A 10,272-nucleotide genomic window follows, 5' to 3' on the forward strand; every position below is an offset into this window, starting at 1 on the left:
TTTCATTGTGTGTATATATTACAGTCATTTTATCTATTTCCTTGTTGGTGGGCATTTTTGGTTCACATGAAAGGTGTTACAGTAAACACTTTTTATGTCTCTTTGAGGCATAGAGTAAAAAATTGTGTTGGGTATCTAAGAGGAATTACTGGGGTATAAATAAGTAAATATGTATTGTTTTTTTTATTTGTGCATTGTAATTATACATAATAGTGGATTCATTGTGACATATGCATATAACATAATTTGTTCCATTTCATTTTCCAGTACTTCCCCTGTTTCTCTCTTTCTCCCTCTCCCAAACTCTTTCCTGTATTCTATTGGTCTCCTATTTATCTTTTAAATTGGTGCATTATAACTATACTTAAAATGGGATTTGTTGTGATGTAGTCATATATCCACATAGTATAATTTTGTCAATTTCCTTTCTCAGTACCTCTCCTTGTCCTCTCCTTCTCCCTCTCTCTCCCTCTCCATCTTTTCTTACTAGTCTCCCTTCTATTTTTCATCTTTTTTCCTTCTCTCCCTTCCTTCCTGGGTATTGAATACAGGACTGTTTTCCAAATGAGCTGCACCCCCAGGATTTTTTATTTTTTATTTTGAGGTAGGGACTTACTAAGTTGCCCAGGATGGTCTTGCAATTGTGATCCTCCTACCCCAGCTTCATGAATAGCTGGGATTACAGGTGTATACCACTATGTGCAGCTTCCCTTCTATTTTCATAAGATCCATAACAATTTTTTCTCTCTAAACATTCAACTCTTGACTTTCAGAGTGTGTTTCATTTCATTTCACATAACATTCTCTAGTTCCATCTATTTACCAGCAAATGACATAATTTCGTTTTTCTTTATGGCTAAGTAAAACTCCACTGTGTATATATACCACATTTTCTTTACCCATTGATCTGCTGATGGACACCTAGCCTGTATCCATAACTTGGCTATGGTGACTTGAATGCATATATCATGATAGTATGCTGATTTTAATTTTTTTGGATAAATAACAAGGGGTGGGATAACTGGGTCATATGGTGTTTCCATTATTGAACTTTAAAATTTTCTCTTAGTTGTAGATGGATACAATACCTTTGTTTTATTTATTCATGTGGTCCTGAGGATATAACCCAGTGCCCCACACTTGTGAGGCACATGCCCCATGACTGAGCCACAACCCTAGCCCCCATTGATATTCTTTTGATGAATATCCATACCAAGTTCCATAGTGATTGTACTAATTTGCAGTTCCACCAACAACGTATAAGTGTTCCTTTCTTACCACATCCTCTCTAGCATATATTGTAGTTTGTGTTTTTTAAAAGCATATTTATTAGTGCATTGTAGTTATACATAATATTTGGGCTCATTTCGACCTAATTATGCATGCCTGGAGTTTAATTTGCTCAATTTCAGTCCCTGATGCCTCTTCTTTCTCTCATCTCCTCCCTCCCCTGTTTTGCTTCCTCTACCATACTGCTCTTCCTTCTATTTATTTATCTGTTCATTTTAAGTAGTGCTTTATAGACATAAATTCAGAATTCACTGTAGTATATTTATAAATGCAAATAACTTAATTCTAACAAGTTCATTCCTTGGTTTCTCCCCTTTCCTCTCCCACCTTTATCCCTACCAATATCCTTCTACTCCACCGATTATCCTTCTGTCTTTGTGATATCCATTTCCCCCTTATTTTGCTTTACTTTCTGCATATGAGACAAAACATTTGAACCTGATTTTCTGAGTCTGGCTTATTTCATTTAGAATAATGTTTCTCCATTTTCATGCATTTACGAGCAAATGCCATAATTTTCATTCTTTTTTGTAGATGAGTAAAACTCTTTTGTGTATGTTTTCTAAATCCATTCATCTGTTGATGAGCACCTGGGTTAGTTCTATAATTTGGCTATAGTAGATTGTGCTGCTATAAATATTGGTAAGTATGTATCATGCTGATTTTAATTCTTTTGGATAAATTCTGAAGAACATAATAGCTGGTCATATGGTGATTTCATTTCTAGATTTTTATTTTTAAGGAATCTCCATGCTGCTCTCCAGAGTGATTGAACTGATTTGTAGTCCCAGCCACGATATATGGCTGTACCTTTCCCTACACATCCTCACCTGCATTTATTATTATTTCTTCTTGATACTTGTCAATCTGATTGGTGTGAGATGAAATCTCAGTGTACTCTTGATTTGCATTTCTCTGGTCACTAGGGAAGTTGAACATTTTTTTCACATATTTGTTGACTTTTTTTTCTTCTTTTGAGAAATGTTTACTTAGTTTATTTGGCTTGCCATTTATTGATTGTTTTCTTTTTAGTGTTAAGCTTTTTGAGTTCTTTGTATTAACCCCCTGTCAGATGTGTAGCTGGCAAAATTTTTCTTCCATACTGTATGCTTGCTCTTCATGCTTTTGTTTCCTCTGCTGTGCAGAAGGTTAATTTGATGCTATCTCACTTATTGATTCTTGGTTTTATTTCTTGAGTTACAGTGGTCTTTTTAGGAAAGTTAGTGCCTGAAGTGATGTGTTGGAGTGTTGAATCTATGTTTTCTTATAGTACTTGCAAAGTTTCTGAACTAATTCCTAAGTCTTTGATCTATTAGATTTGACTTTTGTTCACAGCAAGAGGTAGGGATCTAGTTTCACTTTTCTGTGTATGGATATCCAATTTTTCCAGCACAAAAATGGCTGTCTTTTCTCCAACATATATTTTTGGCACCTTTGTCAAGTATCAGATAAATGTACCTATGTGGATTTGTCTCTGTGACTTTTATTCTATTCTACTGGTCTTTAAGTCTGTTTTGATGCCAATACCATGCTGTTTTGTTGCTATATTCCTGTAGTATAATTTGAGATCAGGTACTGTATCGTCTCCAGTGTAACACTTCTTGCTAAGGATTGCTTTGACTATTCTGGATATTTTATTCTTTCATATGAATTTTAGGACTGTTTTTTCTACTTCAGTGAAGAATGTCATTGGTATTTTTATGAGGATTACACCAAGTGTTATACTATGTATAACATTTTGGCAGTGTGGTCATTTTGACAATATTAGTTCTGCCTATGTAATAACATGGTAGGTCTTCAACATCTTCTAAGGTCTTCACATCTTCTTTTTTTAAAGAGAGAGAGAGAGAGAGAGAGAGAGAGGAGAGAGAGAGAGAGAGAACTTTTTTAATATTTATTTTTTAGTTTTCAGTGGACACAACATCTTTATTTTATTTTTATGTGGTGCTGAGGATTGAACCCAGCACCAGGCACATGCCAGGCGAGCGTGTTACCGCTTGAGCCACATCCCCAGCCCAAGGTCTTCACGTCTTCTAAGGTCTTCTTCCACTTCTTTCCTGAGTATTGCATAGTATTCACTGTAGAAGTCATTTACCTCTTTAGTTAAATCAATTCCCAAGTATTTTATTTTTTGAAGTTACTGTAAATGGGATCATTTTCCTGATTTCTTTCTTGAAAGATTCACTATTGGAGTATAAGAAATCTACTGATTTATGAGTGTTGATCTTATATTTTACAACTATGTTGAAATAAAAATATCAGATCTAGAAGTCTTCTGTGGAGTTTTTTGGGTCTTATGAATATAGGATCATGTCCTCCACAAACAAAGAGACTGAGACTTCTTCTTTTTCTATTTGTCTCCCTTTAATTTTGTTCTCTTGCCTGATTGCTCTGGCTAGTTTTTCAAGAAATATATTGAAAAAAAGTGGTGAGAGTAGACATCCTTGTCCTCTTCCTGATTTTAGAGGAAATACTTTCAGTTTTTCTCCATACAGTATGATGTTGGCTTTGAGTTTTCACAAATTGTCTTTATAATATTGAAGTAAGTTCCTCGTATCCCTAGTTTCTTCAGTGTTTTTAACATGAATGCATACTGGATTTTTATAAAAGATCTTTTCTGCATCTATTGAGATGATCATTTGATTCTTGTCCTTAGTTATATTTATGTGATAAATTATATTTATTAGTTTGTGTATGTTGAACAAACCTAGCATCCCTGGAATAAAACCCACTTGATCATGGTATGCTATCTTCTTAATGTGTTTTTGAATTCAGTTGCTACTCTTTTATCAAGGATTTTTGTGTCTATGTTTACCAGGGATATTGGTCTGTAGTTTTCTTTCTTGATGTGTGTTTGTTTGTTATTGATAACAGGGTGATAGTGGCTTCATAGAATATGTTTAAAAGTGTTCCCTCCTTTTCAATTTTATAGAATAATTTGAAAAAGACTGGTGTTAGTTTTTTAAAATTTTGATAGAACTCAGGTGGATTTTTCTTTGTTGGAAGATTTTTAATTGCTATTTGAATTTCATTGCTTGATATTGGTCTATTTAGGTTTTGTATATCTTCCTGGTTCAATTTAGGCAGGTCTTATGTCAATGTCTTTTAGAAAACTTTGAAAGTTTTCTAGATTTTCAATTTGTTGGAGAATAGATTTTCAAAATATTTTCTAATGATTTGCTGCATAGAAGTGTCTGTGTTGATCTCCTTTTTCATCTCTAAATTTGTGAATTGGGTCTTCTCTCTCTTTTGGATAGTTTGGTTAAGGGTTTATCATCTTGTTTAATTTTTTCTTTTTCTTTTTAAAAAATTTTTATTATTAGTTGTTCAAAACATTACATAGTTCTTGACATATCATATTTCATACATTTGATTCAAGTTGGTTATGAACTCCCATTTTTACCCTGTATACAGATTGCAGAATCACATTGGTTACACCTCCACTTTTTAAAATACTGCCATACTAGTGTCTGTTGTATTCTGCTGCCTTTCCTATGCTCTACTATCACCCCTCCTTCCCCTTCCCTCCCATCTTCTCTCTGTACCCCATCTACTGTATTTCATTTCTCCCCCCTTTTTCCCCTTTTCCCTCACTTCCTCTTGTATGTAATTTTGTATAACAATGAGGGTCTCCTTCCATTTCCATGCAATTTCCCTTCTCTCTTCCTTTCCCTCCCACCTTTTGTCCCTGATTTATGTTAATCTTCTTCTCATGCTCTTCCTCCCTGCTCTGTTCTTAGTTGTTCTTCTTATATCAAAGAAGAGATTTGGCATTTGTTTTTTAGAGATTGGCTAGCTTCACTTAGCATAATCTGCTCTAGTGCCATCCATTCCCTGCAAATTCCATGATTTTGTCATTTTTTAGTGCAGAGTAATACTCCATTGTGTATAAATGCCACATTTTTAAAATCCATTCATCTATTGAAGGGCATCTAGGTTGTTTCCACAGCCTAGCTATTGTGAATTGTGCTGCTATGAACATTGATGTAGCAGTATCCCTATAGTACGCTCTTTTAAGGTCTTTAGGGAATAGTCCAAGAAGGGGAATAGCTGGGTCAAATGGTGGTTTCATTCCCAGCTTTCCCAGGAATCTCCATACTGCTTTCCAAATTGGCCGCACCAATTTGCAGTCCCACCAGCAATGTACAAGAGTACCCCTTTCCCCACATCCTCGCCAGCACTTGTTGTTGTTTGACTTCATAATGGCTGCCAATCTGACTGGAGTGAGATGGTGTTTTAGGGTGGTTTTGATTTGCATTTCTCTGACTGCTAGAGATGGTGAGCATTTTTTCATGTACTTGTTGATTGATTGTATGTCCTTCTCTGAGAAGTGTCTGTTCAGGTCGTTGGCCTATTTGTTGATTGGGTTATTTGTTTTCTTCTTGTTTAATTTTTTGAGTTCTTTGTGTACTCTGCATATTAGGGCTCTATCTGAAGTGTGAGGAGTAAAAATTTGTTCCCAGGATGTAGGCTCCCTATTTACCTCTCTTATTGTTTCTCTTGTTGAGAAAAAAAAATTTAGTTTAAGAAAGTCCCATTTGTTGATTCTTGCTATTAACTCTTGTGCTATGGGTGTCCTATTAAGGAATTTGGAGCCCGACCCCACAATATGTATATCGGAGCCAACTTTTTCTTCTATCAGACGGAGAGTCTCTGATTTGATATCTAGCTCCTTGATCCACTTTGAGTTGACTTTTGTGCATGGCGAGAGGAGGGGATTCAGTTTCATTTTGTTGCATATGGATTTCCAGTTTTCCCAACACCATTTGTTGAAGATGCTATCCTTCCTCTATTGCATGTTTTTAGCTCCTTTGTCAAATATAAGATAGTTGTAGCTTTGTGGATTAGTCTCTGTGTCCTCTATTCTGCATCATTGGTCTACCCGTCTGTTTTGGTACCAGTACCATGCTGTTTTTATTACTATTGCTCTGTAATATAGTTTGAAATCTGGTATTCCTATACCACCTGATTCACACTTCCTGCTTAGAATTGTTTTTGCTATTCTGGGTCTTTTATTTTTCCATATGAATTTCATGATTGCTTTATCTATTTCTACAAGGAATGCCATTGGGATTTTGATTGGCATTGCATTAAACCTATAGAGAACTTTTGGTAATATCGCCATTTTGATGATGTTAGTTCTGCCTCTCCATGAACAAGATATATTTTTCCATCTTCTAAGATCCTCTTCTATTTCTCTCTTTAGGGTTCTGTAGTTTTCATTGTATAAATCTTTCACCTCTTTTGTTAGGTTGATTCCCAAGTATTTTATTTTATTTTTTTTTTTTTGAGGATATTGTGAATGGAGAGTTTTTCCTCATTTCCATTTCAGAAGTTTTGTCCCGAAATGCCTTTGATTTATGTGTGTTGATTTTATATCCTGCCACTTTGCTGAATTCATTTATTAGTTCTAGTAGTTTTTTTGTAGACCCTTTTGGGTCTTCTACGTATAGAATCATGTTTTCCGCAAATAGTGATAATTTAAGTTCTTCCTTTCCTATTTTTATGCCTTTAATTTCTTTCGTCTGTCTAATTGCTCTGGCCAGTGTTTCGAGAACTATATTGAATAGAAATGGTGATAGAGGGGATCCCTGACATGTTCCAGATTTTAGAGGGAATGCCTTCAATTTTTCTCCATTCAGAATGATGCTAGCCTGAGGCTTAGCATAGATAGCTTTTACAATGTCAGGTAAGTTCCTGTTATCCCTAGTTTTTCTAATGTTCTGAACATAAAGGGATGCTGTACTTTGTCGAATGCTTTTTCTGCATCTATTGAGATGATCATATGGTTCTTATCTTTAAGTCTATTGATGTGGTGAATAACATTTTTTGATTTCCGTATATTGAACCATCCTTGCATCCCAGGGATGAATCCTACTTGATCATGGTGCACAATTTTTTTGATATGCCTTTGTATCCGATTCACCAGAATTTTATTGAGGATTTTTGCATCTAGGTTCATCAGAGATATTGGTCTGTAGTTTTCTTTCTTTGAGGTGTCTTTGTCTGGTTTCGGTAGCAAGGTGTAGTTGGCCTCATAGAATGAATTTGGTAGAGCTCCCTCTTTTTCTATTTCCTGAAATAACTTGAAAAGTATTGGTATTAATTCTTCTTTAAAGGTTTTGTAAAACTCTGCTGTATACCCATCTGGTCCTGGTCTCTTCTTGGTTGGTAGTCTTTTGATTGCTTCTTCAATTTCTTCTATTGATATTGGTCTGTTCAAATTGTGTGTATCCTTCTAACTCAGTCTGGGCAAATCATATGACTTAAGAAATTTATCGATGTCTTCACTATCTTCTATTTTATTGGAATATAGGTTTTCAAAATAATTTCTAATTGTCTTCTGTATTTCTGTAGCATCTGTTGTGATATTGCCTTTTTCATCCCGTATGTTAGTAATTTGAGTTCTCTCTCTTCTTCTCTTTGTTAGCATGGATAAAGGTCTGTAGATCTTATTTATTTTTTCAAAGAACCAACTTTTAGTTTTGTTAATTTTTTCAATAGTTTCTTTTGTTTCAATTTTGTTGATTTCCACTCTGATTTTAATTATTTCTTGCCTTCTGCTACATTTGCTGTTGTTTTGCTCTTCCTTTTCTAGGGTTTTGAGATGAAGTGTGAGCTCATTTATTTGTTGGGTTTTTTTTTTTTTGAGGAATAACCTCCAGGCGATGAATTTCCCTCTTAAAACTGTTTTCATTGTGTCCCATGGATTCCGATATGTTGTGTCTGTATTTTCATTTATCTCTAAGAATTTTTTTATTTCCTCCTTTATGTCTTCTGTAACTCATTGATCGTTCAGTAACATATTGTTCATTGTCCATGTGATGTAGGATTTTTCCTTCCTTCTTTTATCATTGATTTCCAGTTTCATTCCATTATGATCAGATAAAATGCATGGTATTATCTCCACCCCTTTATATTTACTGAGGGTTGCCCTATGGTATAATGTGTAATCTATTTTTGAGAAGGATCCATGTGCTACTGAGAAAAAAGTATATCCACTTGATGATGGTTGATATATTCTATATATGTCAGTTAAGTCTAGGTTATTGATTGTGGTATTGAGTTCTATAGTTTCGTTATTCAACTTTTGTTTGGAGGGTCTGTCCAATGGTGAGAGAGGTGTGTTGAAGTCACCCATAATTATTGTGTTGTGGTCTATTTGATTCTTGAACTTGAGGAGAATTTGTTTTATGAATGTCGCGGCACCATTATTTGGTGCATAAATATTGATAATTGTTATGTCTTGTTGGTGAATGGTTCCTTTTAACAGTATATAATGTCCTTCTTTATCCCTTTTGATTAACTTAGTCTTGAAGTCGATTTTATTCGATATGAGGATGGCCACCCCTGCTTGCTTACGAGGACCGTGTGCGTGGTATATTTTTTCCCATCCTTTCACCTTCAGCCTGTGTATGTCTTTTCCAATCAGATGTGTCTCCTGGAGGCAGCATATTGTTGGATTTGTTTTTTTAATCCATGATGCCAGCCTATGTCGCTTTATTGGAGAGTTTAAGCCATTAACATTCAGAGTTACTATTGATATGTGGTTTGTACTTCCAGCCATGTTTGATTATTTATCCTTTTTTAAAAAAATTTAGTTTGTTTCTCCATGATTATCTTTCCCCTCGCCCTCTGTCTTTACTGAGGCACTTCCCACTGATGGTTTTGGTTATTGTTTTTCATTTCTTCCTCGTGTAGTGTTTTGCTCAAAATGCTTTGCAATGCTGATTTTCTGGCTACAAATTCTTTTAACTTTTGTTTATCATGAAAGATTTTTATTTCGTTGTCATATCTGAAGCTTAATTTTGCTGGATACAGAATTCTTGGTTGGCATCCATTGTCTTTCAGTGTTTGAAATACATTGTTCCATGACCTTCTTGCTTTCAGTGTCTGTGATAAAAAATCCGTTGTTAACCTTATTGGTTTACCCCTGAATGTAATCTGCCTCCTTTCTCTTGTAGCTTTTAATATTTTTTCTTTGTTCTGTATATTGGATATCTTCATAACGTGTCTTGGCGTTGGTCTACTGTGATTTTGTGTGCTCGGTGTCCTGTATGCATCTTCAATTTGTATATCTGTTTCCTTTTTTATTTCTGGAAAGTTTTCTGTAATTATTTCATTCAGCAGGTTACTCATTCCCTTGGTTTGAATTTCTGTACCTTCTTCTATCCCGATGACTCATAAGTTTGGTTTTTTTTTTTATGTTATCCCATAACTCTTGAATGTTTTTCTCGTGATTTTTTACCAGCCTTTCTGAGTTGGCTAGACTCTTTTCAAGATGATATATTTTGTCTTCATTATCTGACGTTCTGGCTTCTACTTGCTCCACTCTGTTAGTGATACTCTCAATTGAGTTTTTAATTTGGTTTATCGTTTCCTTCATTTCTAGAATTACTTTTTGATTAATTTTTATAATCTCTATCTCCTGATAAAGATGCTTAACTTCTTCTTTTATCTGTTTATGTAATTCATTCTCAATGTGTTCTTTCGCTGCTTGAATTTGCTGTCTCACATCCTCTTTAAGGTTCCATTCCATCTGTCTAAGGTGTTCCTTGAGTTCTTTATATGACCATTTTTCTGATGACTCTAGGTCCTCCTGAATATTTAGGCTGTCCTGCATTGTTTGTACTCCTTTTATTCCTTGCTTTTTCAAACTGCTCATGTTACTTCTTGTTCTGTTTGACTGCTGAGTTACTGTTTACTCCTATAAATTTATTTGATGCTTGGGAGGAAAGGTATTAGAAGGGAAGGAAAGAAGTCACTAAAGAGAAGGAGAGTAAGCAGGTAGAATTCAAGGAAGGGGGAATAAGAAAATTGAAAAGAAATGAAAAGACAAAAGAAGAAAGAAATAGGAAATAAAAAAAGAAAGAAAAATTTAAAAAAATAATAATAATAATAATAAATAAAAATTAAAATTAGAAGAAAAAAATTTTTTTAAAATTGAAAAAAAATTTAATAACAACAAGAAAGAAAAATGAA

Source organism: Urocitellus parryii, chromosome 8 (genome assembly GCF_045843805.1).
Source record: "Urocitellus parryii isolate mUroPar1 chromosome 8, mUroPar1.hap1, whole genome shotgun sequence".
NCBI classification, from domain to species: Eukaryota; Metazoa; Chordata; class Mammalia; order Rodentia; family Sciuridae; genus Urocitellus; species Urocitellus parryii.